The sequence below is a fragment of the Lytechinus variegatus genome, chromosome 4 (assembly GCF_018143015.1).
Source record: "Lytechinus variegatus isolate NC3 chromosome 4, Lvar_3.0, whole genome shotgun sequence".
Lineage (NCBI taxonomy): Eukaryota > Metazoa > Echinodermata > Echinoidea > Temnopleuroida > Toxopneustidae > Lytechinus > Lytechinus variegatus.
Window position 1 is genome coordinate 64,100,027 of NC_054743.1, and position 13,300 is coordinate 64,113,326.

At 38.2% G+C, this 13,300-nt stretch overlaps 1 pseudogene; it reads left to right on the top strand.

Annotated features, from left to right (window-relative positions):
* The first annotated feature begins 7,393 nt into the window (after nucleotides 1-7,393).
* LOC121414518 lies at nucleotides 7,394-12,124 on the top strand (annotated as a pseudogene).
* The last annotated feature ends 1,176 nt before the right edge of the window (nucleotides 12,125-13,300 follow it).

Consider the following 13,300-nt stretch of genomic DNA (forward strand, 5'->3'; position numbering starts at 1 on the left):
TTATTCCGGTAAAACAGTTCTAGGCATGTCTTATTAGGTTTAATCATTTTTTTTTCTACCAAGAACTAAAACAATTGGATTGACAACTGATTAAGTACATTATTTTTTCATTGCCTCAGCCTATTTCATCATAATGGAGACACATCATTTACCCATGTATGAAAAAATGAAACATTTATGATTTCATATAATAACACAAGAAAAGGGAAAGCGGAGATGTGACATCGTCACCCCAGCTAATGAATTATTCATGACGATGTGCATATAACTATATTTTCACAAAATATTGACAAAATTTGAAATTCAATAACTTCGTTACTTGTTATCCTATTTTGATGAAACTTTCATCATTTTGCTCCGTGAATTTTACTCTATTTATTCAGATATAAATATTTTGAACCCGGACCATCCCTTTAAAACGCATCCCAAATCACCCCTTCCTGTTCCTGGCGTTGGTTAACCCCGGATGTTAAAAGTTAGTATAAAACCTTGCGCCAGCCGATAAACCAAACTCACTTCTGATAATACTCAGCTTAGCTTCCACCACCCTCTTGCTTCTTGGTCCGCCCATCGAAGACGGCTCTGAGAAGACGCAGGAACTTTTATCCATCGAAAATATCAAAATAACCATCTTCTTCTTTTTCAATTCTTCTCAGTTGTTGAGTCTAAATATCCATCAATATGGTAAGTCAAGATTATACAGTCCTATTCGTTTTGTTCATGATATAAATATGATAAGTTCACTCTGAAAATCTAGCGTGACAAATCATTATTCGGAGACAGCATTTTCGAATGCTAGCTTTATTGCAAATTAGTAATAATCTGAAGATGTTTGATTCAACACGATGGTTGTTTAACTTGGGCCATTGATGTTGATTATATCACTGATGAGGTGAACATATAGTTTACGTTTTGAAAATGCGGTCTCATTCTGCACCCTTTTAAGACATTACGTTTTGGTTTCTAGAGAACGATGAATATAGATAACCCCTCCGACATGTCTGATAAATAGTAGAATTGGACATGACTCATAAAATGACTTAGAATGGTAGCCATTGGCTAAGGGTATTTGTTTGTTATTTTCCCTATTTTCTCTTTATTTGTTTGTTTTGGATGATACGATTACAAAATATACAGCATATATTGCCTTCTCTTCTAACGAATTAGCAACCGTCAGCTGCAGTTCTTCACTTTAAAACACTAAATGGATAATGTACACTGTCTCTTAAATAGTAAAAAATGGTAGCTAAATCATTTAGACAGGAGTCAGAACCTCTTTTGTCTACCATTGCAAAACGTCAATATTCCTCTGCCATTTCGACCTTTTTTAATCTGATGCTTTAGTTTTGTTGTTTACAAGAGATATAGCATGTGTACACACCTCTGCATACACAGCAAAAACTGTGGTGTTAACCGATGTACAAAGAGGACCACACCAGTTATTTTACACCGGTGTTAAATTGGTGGTGTTAGTTTTACACTTATATGTGTTATTACAACATATTTTGTTGTTACATTTACACTCTTTGGTGTTATGTTTAATCTCTAGGGTGTAATTTTAACACCTCAGCCGGGGTGTGGTCCTCTATATTAACGCCAATTGGTGTCAGTTTTAACACCGCAGTTATTACAGTGTACAAGTGAAACTTTACAAATCTTAATCAGTTTTGAATGATAAGACAGGATTGGAAACGGGGGAGGGGCACCTTCTGTCCCTTTCGTCTCGTTTCAGAAGGGAATCTTGCACGGGACTCCGCTTTTATGAAAGTACCAATTTGGGTTTTGGGGGTGGTACCCGCTTTTGCTTGTCTGGAAATTATGCAAAAATCCTCGTGTGATTTTCATATACTGAAATTTTATTGGTGTAATTTTGTTTGCGGTTTTTTTTTTTTTTTGCTTTGAAAAGAATTTCGCCCACACGGCTGCGAATAATATCCCATTGTGAAAAAACCCTTTTAAACAAACAAACAAACGAATAAGTTATTCATTCAATTAAAGATTAGTTTGTTTTGCTTATCAGAAAGTTATACCGAATCTACCCCCTTTTGAAATGAGACCATATGCAGTCCTTTTTGTGCTTGCTAGAGAGTTTTGTGAAAAAGAAGGGATTATAAATCTTAGATCTGTTCAGTGATTCGTGTGCCCCTTTACAAAGAAAAAAACCTGTTGGTTTTGCCCCTGACTTTAAACACGACCTGTTCAAAATGGCTGAAAATGATACATTTTTTTTTATCACTAATCATGATTATACTATTCGTCCGAGGTATACAAAGTTTTCATCTTTCAGTTTTGATATTCGAAGATTTTCAAACAATTATTACTTCTATCTTTTTGATATAATATTCCATATTTCAATTTGCAGCTTCAGTGGTTATGCATGAAATTTATCATGGGCTATGTATTGTTAATGAATTTATTATAGTAATTAATATAGGAGGAAATGCTTATTGACGTTTGAATTTCTCGTGATGCGTTCAATAGAAGGATTAAAAAAGAACATCTAGTTCCTACACAAAATAATACTGCTTGTGACAAAAGTATACGTATTTTTGATCCAAAGATAAAAGAACTGTAAACCTTAAGGAAATTGCAACACATATATTACCATCTTGAGGGTCATGACATGGTAATTAAGTTATGATTGAAAACGAAACTGAAAGTACTTGTTTATCGTCCTCTAGGATTGATTAATAAATATCGTTCATTCTTCTCACGGTAACAATGCCAAGTAAGAGGACATAGAAATACACACATTTCAAAGATAGGCCCTAAAAACAAAAGAAGATTCAACCGCAAATAAATTGACTTCTTTTAAAAAGCAATTAGAAAATATATATATACCTCGACAATTTCAAAACCCTTGAGGAGAGCCTATGTTCCAGTACTATATAGAATTGTATCGATGGAGCTACCTTCGTGAGCATATACTTGCTTTATAGTCTTTAATTGCAGAATCTGACATTTACTACATTATTACAGCCCCTCCCTCGGGGGAGTCAAATGTATTGCTGTACACATGCGTGACCAAATTATTTCCAAACACCGACAAAACGAGTTTTTCTCTGTGTGCAAACTAACCCCTAAACAAGTTTTTCGCGGGATTTATTTGCACATTGTGGCCCCTAAACAAGTTGTCGCCAGAATATGACCCCTAAACAAGTTTGTATACAATCGGGAAGAACCGAACACTTTTCAGATACGAAGAGGAAAAAGCCCGGTGAAAAGCTGGGTGGGGGGGGCATACCCTAAACACTTTGGCTAGTCTTAAAAAAAACTTAATACGGTTGACCCCAAGATTTACCATTGACCAGTCTTCCAAAACCTCCCATTTTCTTGAAAATCGGTGTTTTGGTACCCTCAATGAGTGCACGCGCGGCCCAGGTCCAAAACTGAAAAAACCCACCCCTTTAAACGCGTTTTTTGGTCACGCATGTGTAAAGCAATAATGACTGCCCCCCAGGATTACATGACACATCCACCCCACCCTAAAGGACCCCGATTTTAATAAAAAGAAAAATAATCAAACAAACAAGTTTCATGTTTCATCATTCAAAGAAATTTCATCAAAATCAAATGTAAAATAAGAAATTTAGCAGATTTTACAATATATTACAATATTTTCATGTTATACGCACGTTACAGGGGTCTGCTCAATGAGAGAGTCTATGACGCTACCCACTCACAATTTCTTTTGCATTTTATTGTTTGAATTATATAGTATTTCATTTCTTTTGCAGACTTGACATTAAGGAGACTTTTTTTTTCTTTTTATAAAATCACAATGAATTTCGAAAATGGCAATTCCGAAAGTTCAGGGAGGAATTAAACTTTTTTAATTTTTACATTATTGAGAAGAACATTTATATTTTACAATTCGATCTTACAATAAAACACAAAGGAAAATGTGGTTGTGTGTGTGACATCATGGACTTGCTTGTTTACATACTGACCACAATCTAAAAACAAATAAGTCCAAAATGACTAGTTAATATGGTCAGCTGGGTACGACTGTTATTCTAGTCATATTTGACTATTTTCTAGTCGTATTTTACTAGCATGACTAGAATAGAGTTATTTTAAAAGAATATATGTCAGAAATGTGACCATCAGTGATTGCCATATCAGTCACACACAATTGACTACTGATTTATGTATATATATATATAGTCAGTTTGACTGATTTGTTTTAAGAGTGTAGATATGTATAAAACTTTTTTTTTGGTTTGCAGTTATTTCTGCGTTCAAAAACACAATACAAAAATATTAACAATTGCAATATACAAAATAATTCTCAAAATAAACAATGTGGTCATATTACATTATAAATACAAATAAGGATGTGAGTATAAATTAATCTTTTATGAATGTAAACATATATATATATAATGTAATAAATGAACGCAGGAGACCGCCATCGTGAGCGGTTAGGCCTGAATTGATGGCGGCCTCATAGAAGATTCGTGACTAAGATTGATAATTACTGGCCAAGTGGGTGCATTGCAGGTGCAGGTGCTGGTGATGTGTAAAGCAGTTGAGTAAAATAGCGAATGTGGATATTTGAGTGAATGTTTTAATTTAAATTTTTAAATATAAGCAAAAGCTTAGAATGTGCTAACCTTTGTATGGGATTTGATAACATTTTCACCGTTACGCAAATCTGATATTTTCCTTTTTTCACATAAAGTTTTGTTTGGGTGGACTTGTCCTTTAACAAGGGTTTGTGGCCTCATGCTTGTGGCTTTATGTCTTCCGGAAACGCCTTTTAATTCTAAACTACCCTGGTGAGTCACGTGATGTCATTTGCTCTGAATATGACAGATGACAGAAAAAATAGTAAGAGGAAGAGGGGGGGGGGGGGGGGTAGAGAGAGGGAGGAAGAAGAAGTGCAGGGTGGAGATGTAAAAAAATAATAATATAAGTTGGGTACTCTTTTTAGATGTCTTTGGCAACAAAAGGATTTTATAGAAAGGATCGGGTAGGGGTCAAAGGTTCGAAATGGAGACCCCAAGCCCCCTCCCCTCATCTGATTAGATTCAGCAGCAGCAAGAAGAAGAAGAAGAGAAAGAAGAGGAAGAAGAAGAAGAAAGAAGAAGAAGAAGAAGAAGAAGAAATTGAGGAAGAAGAAGAAGAAGAACAACAACAACAACAATAACAATTACAAAAACATAAACACAAAAACAACAAATATGGTGAAAAGGAAGAAAGAAAAAGACTATTAGTATAAACAGGAAATGACGCTGCCATCATGACCGTTGTATCGACATTTGTCGGGATCATCCGATGTGTGTCAAATGACATTGGATCAAGGAAGTCATGAATATGATATAAACTGGCATTACAATTCACTATTAGAAGGCTACGCGATGATACAGAAGATCTACACTATCAATATGCATTGTTTGCGTTGTAAGCTTTTCTTTCTTTCCTTCCCTAGTTTCAAAGATCTCTAAAGGAATGGAGCAAACAACTTTTTGTTTATATGACTGAAATAATTTGGATAGGATAAAAATAATCATTATGATACTATTCAAATAATACTTGCAGATATACAATTCGAATATATTTACTTTTTTAAAATCTATTAACATATTATTGGCAGTGAATACACATATATTGAATACCACTCAATACAGATATTATTATTAAAGTTATCACACACGCTATAATTATAGTCTGATCGAACGTTGGTCATTGATTTCATTGAAAATGACGAAAGGCACCCCTCCCATCAAAAACTAAATAAATAACACATTTATTGCCTCACCCTGCTGTAATGAACACAGTGTCACATACTGTGATCACAGTAAGTTCACAGTGTGGACTGTGTGAAAATAATATTCACACTCAGCGTGGTCAGAGTGCATGGTCGAATCATTAGGTGAATATGTGATTCACACTGTTGAAATGCTGAAATTTACTAGTGTGAAGGGGATCTCACAGTGTGTTCACACTGTGAACACACTGTGGCACACACTATGGGACACTGTGTTCTGTCCAATAGGGATAAGTGTATGGAGTAAATGTGTGTTGGAATGCTCAAATTTAACAGTGTGAAGGGGAAATCACATTGTGTTCACACACACTGTGAACACAATGCGGCACACACTGTGGGACACTATGTTCTGTCCAATAGGGATAAGTGTATGGAGTGAATGAGTGTTGGAGTGCTCAAATTCAACAGTGTGAAGGGGATCTCACATAGTGTTCCACACTGTGAACATACTGTGTTCTGTCCAATAGGGATAAGTGTATGGAGTGAATGTGTGTTGAAATGCTCAAATTTAACAGTGTGAAGGTGATCTCACATTGTGTTCCACACTGTGGCACACACTGTGGGACACTGTTCTGTCCAATAGGGATATGTGTATGGAGTAAATGTGTGTTGGAATGCTTAAATTTAACAGTGTGAAGGGGATCTCACATTGTGTTCCACACTGTGAACACACTGTGGCACGCACTGTGGGACACCGTGTTCTGTCCAATAGGGATAAGTGTAGTGTGTGCCACAGTGTGTTCACAGTGTGGACACAATGTGAGTTCCCCTTCACACTGTTAAATTTAAGCATTCCATTGCGAAGGGGATCTCACATTGTGTTCCACACTGTGACACATACTGTGGACCACTGTGTTCAATTCCAGTAGGGTCTCTTGATACCATGATTATCATTTTATGATCCAGCCTTCTTGTGCCCCTCCCCTAAGAAGTTACGTTTGGCCATGAGGATGATTTTATTCCACTATTGCTCGATAGAAGCCCGGTCAATTCAATACGAAACTCAAAACATGGAAACTTATTTACCCTTTTTGCTCGAAATCAAACTTTTGTATTCCACCATTCGAATGTTCTTACCATGATTACTGTCAGTTAGCGAATCCCAAAAGTTTTTCATGATTTTCATGCGACCTACTTTATTTTATCTCTTTAAAATTTGTAAAGTCAGAAGTTAAGGGGCACGTACGGACTCGACTTTACATGTTCCACGACGGCTAGGTACCAAGTGTTATTTTTCAAACGTGGCAAAATGCCGAATGTCTGTGCTGTGTGACTCTTCCCCGCATGGTAATTAGCAAAATCCCGTGCCACATCATACATGCAACCTGTCGCGGAAGTGATTCAAAATATCCAATTTAAGAAACTTCTTACTCCTAATCTGTAGTATCCTAAAACCACCTTAATATGAAGGGGCCCTGCATGGAATCCTACATAGGCAAGGCATTACTAATATTTCACCCACAACGTCGGGCAGAGTTGCATGGATTACATTGGAAATTTATGCGACAGAATTCACATATTTTTGGCAAAAGACGCGGAATCTTATTAATTTGAGGAAATTCTTAAGAGGATATTAGGATTTTTATGTCTGGCGGCCGATTTTGAATATATGTATTATTGAGGAAACGTTGTGCCATGGAGAAAATTACGAAACTTTACACAAAGCAGGCTCCACAGGTAAATGTATTACTATCATGCTCATCGCTTTTTTCATTTTGGTCCAACCGTCTACTGTCTTTTCTTGCAACAAGTGAACGACTTCGCTCTCGACAACAACCAATTCCCGTTTGTGACCGTCAATTTTTCATGAATGCTATTTTATGAAGAGCGCCCCCATATGTAGTGAAATATGCATAAATCTGTCAAACTTCCCGTTGTCCAGAGGGGAGAGGGAGAGAGGGGGGGGATAAGAAAAAAAAAGGGGAGCATTAGCACTTTAGACTTCGTTGCAACTTTCGCAGCTCTAATGAAAACACGCCCATGTCTTTTTAAATTTACAACATTTGTGTTGCCGACGACACTTCGATTATCCTAGCGTTATATGTAACAGAGCTGAAAATGGGAAACTTAAAAAAAACTAAGACGATTTGGTTTAGTTAATTTCAAGAAACAATTATGCGTACAGATTGCATGGTGCCCCTGAAACCATGGAAAACAATTGATATCATGCTGTATGCACCAAAAAGCTATCGGGTCGATCTTGCTAAAGAAAACGGCTATTATAAAAAAAAATGGAACATATTGACGTTGTCTGTACTTCTGGTGACGAGGACGCTGTAATGATAATCATTGGGTAATTATTTTAGGGAATTTAATAGATACTTAACCATTTTTAACTTTCATTTCCTAATTTTGTTTACCACAGCGTGAATGTATCTCCATCCATGTTGGCCAAGCCGGAGTCCAGATGGGCAACTCCTGCTGGGAGTTGTACTGCCTTGAGCACGGCATCGAGCCCGATGGCATGATGCCTTCAGACACCTCTGTCGGCAAGGAGAATGATGCCTTCAACACTTTCTTCAGCGAGACTGGCTCCGGGAAGCACGTACCCCGTGCCGTCTTCGTGGATCTCGAACCGTCTGTCGTAGGTAAGATTCGTTACCACTTACATTATTTTACAAGCACTTGCTGCAGACACGGTGACATGGTATTTCAATGGGGGAGGGGTGCCAAGAGTCAAGACGATCTATCGTGACGTCATTTTTCGAGATGGACTTAGATGACCTTGGCTAACTTTTCATTATCTTCTCCTTTTTACCTCCTTCTTTTCTCTCTTTCTAATTTTCTCCCATTTCTCTTCCATTTTCTTGTACTACCTACAAAATAATATGGGCCAGAAAGTCGCCCACTCCGTTTAGCATCGCTCCCGACTTGGAGTCGAAGAAGTGAGCTGAGGGTAAATGGGAAAGGACGATACGATTTTAAGGGCATGAAGAGTGGAACAATGAAATGCGAACACGGGTATAGCCATTCCCCTTTTCATTCCACAATATTCCCGATAACATGACGAGAAAGTCAAGGATGAAGACTTCTATACGAAAGGATAAAATGCCTGTAAAATACTTAAGCTAGATGTCAAAGAGAAGTTTTAACCAATGAGGAGGCGGAAAAAAAACTCTGTGTTAAATCGCTGACATGCATACATCTAAAAGAGTGAGATTGCTCATGTTCTACCTACTTTCATTTCAGACGAGGTTCGAACCGGTACCTACCGTCAGCTCTTCCACCCTGAGCAGCTGATCACCGGCAAGGAGGATGCTGCCAACAACTACGCCCGTGGTCATTACACCATTGGTCGGGAACACATCGACAATGTCATGGACAGAATTAGGCGATTGGTAAGTCAAATTTTGTTTAAGATCAATAGTATTGATCTTTGTTGCTAGCACGTAAGAGGCAAATTGACAGGATTGATAATAATTTGGTATTGAATACTTTATGGCTATGTCACTCCATTTGGTGTACGGCCATTACACCCAAAAACGTTGGCGTACACAGTTGCATTTCTTTTAGGTTAATAAAGGCTTAGATAAATGCAATATGATACAAATTCAATCATTATATAAATTTCAATAAAATTTCTTGATATGGATATGTGTGGACCTGATTTAAAACTGGTCTCTTTATAGAAAACACATCCGGCAGGCTATCAAATTCTACCAGACTAACTCTAAAATCATAGTAAAGATAATGAGTTCTTGAAAAACGCATGTTTAGTGTATCGATAGTCTCGGAAATGTGTCACACGGGAAAAGTAATTATCATCTCCTTGTTACTTTCTCATTACAGGCTGACAATTGCAGTGGTCTTCAGGGCTTCCTGATCTTTCACAGCTTCGGAGGCGGAACTGGATCCGGGCTAAACGCTCTCCTTATGGAGCGTCTCTCTGTCGACTTTGGCAAGAAGTCCAAGTTGGAATTTGCCATTTACCCGGCACCTCAAGTTTCTACTGCTGTTGTCGAGCCCTACAACTCAATCCTCACTACCCACACCACCCTCGAGCATTCCGACTGTGCCTTCATGGTCGACAACGAGGCGATCTACGATATCTGCAGACGCAACCTCGACATCGAGCGGCCGTCGTACCAGAATCTCAATCGCCTGATCGGCCAGATTGTGTCTTCCATCACCGCTTCTCTGCGTTTCGATGGCGCCCTCAACGTCGACCTGACGGAGTTCCAGACTAACTTGGTGCCCTACCCCCGTATCCATTTCCCCTTGTTACCTACGCCCCAGTCATCTCTGCTGAGAAGGCTTTCCATGAGCAGCTCAGTGTTTCTGAGATCACCACTTCCTGCTTCGAGCCTCAGAACCAGATGGTGAAGTGTGACCCTCGACACGGCAAGTACATGGCCTGCTGTCTCCTGTACCGTGGTGATGTCGTCCCCAAGGATGTCAACGCCGCCATCGCTACCATCAAAACCAAGCGTACCATCCAGTTCGTCGACTGGTGCCCAACTGGCTTCAAGGTCGGTATCAACTACCAGCCACCCACCGTCGTCCCCGGTGGTGACCTTGCCAAGGTGCAGCGTGCCGTCTGCATGTTGAGCAACACCACCGCCATCGCCGAGGCTTGGGGTCGTTTGAATCACAAGTTCGATCTGATGTACGCCAAGCGTGCTTTTGTCCATTGGTACGTCGGAGAGGGTATGGAGGAAGGAGAGTTCGCCGAGGCTCGCGAAGATTTGGCTGCTCTCGAGAAGGACTACGAAGAAGTCGGTATCGACTCTCTCGAAGGAGGAGAAGATGAAGAGGAAGACTATTAGATATCCAGACGATCGGGACTATGTTTCCTGAAATTAATTATAAAAAAGCAATTAAAATTACTACAAATTTGATATCAACCAATCAAATGCTATTATTTCATCAGCCTTTAACAGTTATCTTATCAAATATCAGGTTTTACAATTTTGTGAAACAAGACCCAATTGAAGTTCCATATTTCATTACTACTGCCTCGTCATGACATCATCTCAACAAAAAACTTTAAACTTTCTATTACCTGTCAATATACGTTCACCAGAATTTATTCTTGGGAAAGGTGGGAGGTATGATTGTTGAAATGTATGGATCAAAATGAAAGAGAGGGAGAAAAGCGGCCGAGCTGATAATGGATGCAAGGGGGGGGGGTAAATCAAATTAAATTATAAGACATTATGCGTACTTTGGGTAAATAATATGTTTGTGAACTCACCACAATAAGACTGCTATTCCCAAATGATATCTTAAACAATTTTATGAAAAATCAGGAGATATTTTTGTTTTCTATATGAATATTGTTATGATAAATGAGTCCAAATATTGTGATATTTCTGTGATTATGTTCTACTTAAATTATATGATCATACTATATTTCTATCGATGATGATTGTATGATGTATAATCCTCTTGCTATGTTTCTTGCCAATGTCTTTCTTTGAGATTCTCTGGTTTAATTTGCTCTTTGCAAGCCTCGACTCTTAACAAACCCAAAACGTCAACCTGCGCTTCAGGGTCCCGTTTTACAATGAGTTACAAACTTACAATTGATCAGTTCAATCGTAACTCTATGGAAATCCATCAGTGTCATAATTTTTTTTTCTACATGAAATTTGCACAATTTACTTTGTGAAGAACAAGATGCCGGGCAAGAAGCACACTGAATTTTAGAGGAAACAATGGATGTATGAATATACATCATATCTAAAAAACATTTTGTATTTTAGATATCGAAGTTGCTTGCTTTCCATCGTTGTGGTTGATATGATCAATCGTATAACTTTGTAAGACGGGCTCTGGTGTCCACAACACACAGCTTCGCAATCATCGTAGAAGAATATCTTTAAGATTGATTGCATTGACTACAATGAATAATCAATTGTTACAATAAGCGTACGTTTAATTGCTAATGTTTGTGTTACGTGACCCCGCTATTCACACCCCAACGAAGCCGATTCCAAACTAGTTTGTCTTTAAAAATAACGTCAAATCTTTGATCGGTTTGACGTCTGTATGGTTTGTGTGACTGTCACAGAAGGGCTGTGAACCTCTATGGAGTCTTACACCCTCTCTTGAAAATGGTGAATTTGGTGAATGTGAATCCACCGAAAACAATTGTCAAAATCATTGTTTAGAATGTCCCAACATTTGGGCTGATTTTTTTTCCATTTTCATTTTTCTGTCGGATATACATTCCCCAATATATTTTGACCATTTCAAGAGTAACTTCTTTGCCATGTCATGAGTTAGGCTGCTTCATAGAGTGAAAAACCGAGACTCAATGAGGCTTATTTTGAATATATTCTATTGATTTATTGTTGCCATGTCTGTGTCAATGTCTGAATATCAAATAAAGTTGAGAAAAGAACTGTATTTCGAAGTGCATTAGTTTTTATTGCAAGTTTTCTGTAGGTGCCGACTCATCGATTGTGAAAATAAAAACGATTTACGACTGAAATCGACTGTGGATTAGGAGGTGCCGTGGCCGAGTGGTCATAAATAAATAAAAAAGTGGTCATAAATAAAACCCTGGTTTAATGTTGTGGTTTAAATGTGGAGAGCACTGGCGTAAATCCGTGTTGATGGGTGGGGGGATGACTGAAATACTATTTTGGCTTTTTGTGCAAACATGTTTTTAGATATGCAAGGTATTGTCATTGATATGTCCACAGTGGCGTGCCGTGAGTCACGGCATAGTGGGGCACCAGCAAAATTTTTAAATCACTGAGTGAGCGCGCGAAGCGCGCTCAGTTGCCAGTTATACTGACCTAATAGAGACATTTTAAGGACAATGTCATTAAACGGATATGTATCTCACTGATCAAATAATGCGAGCGCGAAGCGGGAGCTGAATTTTTTTTATATTCACACCTAAAAAGGGACATTATAATCAAATTTGTGTAATCATGATAGGTACCTGTCTCGCGAAACAATGCGAACGCGAAGCGCGAGCTGAAATTTTTGTATATTTTGACCCCAAACAGCGAGATTTTAAGGAATATATTTTAGGAATCCATTAAGAGTATGCATTTCTCACCGTCAGCATCTAATGCGAGTTCCATGCGCTTGCTGATTTTATCAAATTTACATCTGAACACATGAAACATTTTTGTAGTCATTGCAATCATGATTATCATATGCATCTCACTACTCAAATATTGCGAGCGCGAAGCGCGAGCTGAAAATTTAGATAATTCAGACCTGAAGTGGGGCATTCTAAGGTTTCTTGGTAGGAATTAACTAGGACCAGACGAATTTCATTAACCAAATGATGCGAGCGCGAAGCGCGAGCTGAAAATTTTTGATATTCAGATCAGAAGGGACATTTTAAGGACTGATTTTAGGAATTCATGAAGAGCAGACATATCTCACCAATCCACTAATGCGAACGTTATCATGGACAGGAAATGTTTCATACATTTTCATACAAGACCTTAACATGGGGCAATCACTTTTTGATTCATGTAAAAGAAGCATACGCCACTACATAAAACAATGATAATTCAAGTGCTAAGAAATATATTTGGTTTATATTGACTTGAAAACGGG